This window comes from Barbus barbus (assembly GCF_936440315.1).
Source record: "Barbus barbus genome assembly, chromosome: 28".
Classification (NCBI taxonomy): Eukaryota; Metazoa; Chordata; class Actinopteri; order Cypriniformes; family Cyprinidae; genus Barbus; species Barbus barbus.
Genome location: NC_136756.1, coordinates 18851187 through 18852122, shown reverse-complemented (window position 1 = coordinate 18852122; position 936 = coordinate 18851187).

Below are 936 nucleotides of genomic sequence, written 5' to 3'. Positions count from 1 at the left end.
GCGGACAGTTTGGGAATGACAGCCAGTGGGTGAACAGTACAGAAAGTACTGGTAGAACCATGATACATCCTACTTTGATTATATATATACCCTCTTGGCCAAAAGTTTGGAATGATTAAGATTTTTTATGTTTTTGAAAGTCACACCAAGTCTCAGTTAAGTGAAGTCTCTCTTGTTCACCAAGGCATTTATCTAATCAAAAATACTGTAAAAACAGTAATATTCATATAAAAGCTTTCACCAAAAAAACACAGCTGTTTTCAGAACAGATAATAAAAACAAATCTTGAAGGACCATGTGACACTGAAGACCAGTGATGGCTGAATATCCAGCTTTGCCATCACAGGAATAGTGTAAATGTAGCCTAACTGATGTGTAAACTGAAAACTATTTGAACTTTCTTAAATTATTTGCACTGATTTATTGTGTTGGATATATTTTGTTCCTTTGTGCAGTGGCTGAGGAGATGAGGCTTTGAGTCTGTATAAATGTCAACAAGCTGAAAAAATAGTTTTTTTTTTAGATAATGTAATCTTGTTAAAACTAATCTCATAAAATTGGTATCGAAAAAAGTATCGTTCAGGAACCAGTATTGAACTCAAGGTATCGCTATCGGTATCGGTATCGGTATCGGTATCGGTATCAAACATTTTTGAACAATACCCAGCCAGTCTGACAGAAGAGTGAGCGAGGTCGGATCATGGCGAGCAAGACTGTATTGTGCATTTTAATAACATGTTTGTTTTGTACTATTTTTAGGACCTGTGCACTGACAATTGCAAATACTTCAATACTTCAATAGTAATGATTGATAATCAGGACTTGTCAGCCAGTACCACTGAAGCCTTGCAGAGACTTTGCTTTGAAGATCTTTTAATTAACTTCCACATTTCAATATGCCCCTTACTTGTAAGGGTTGTTTTTATTCGTGACCAC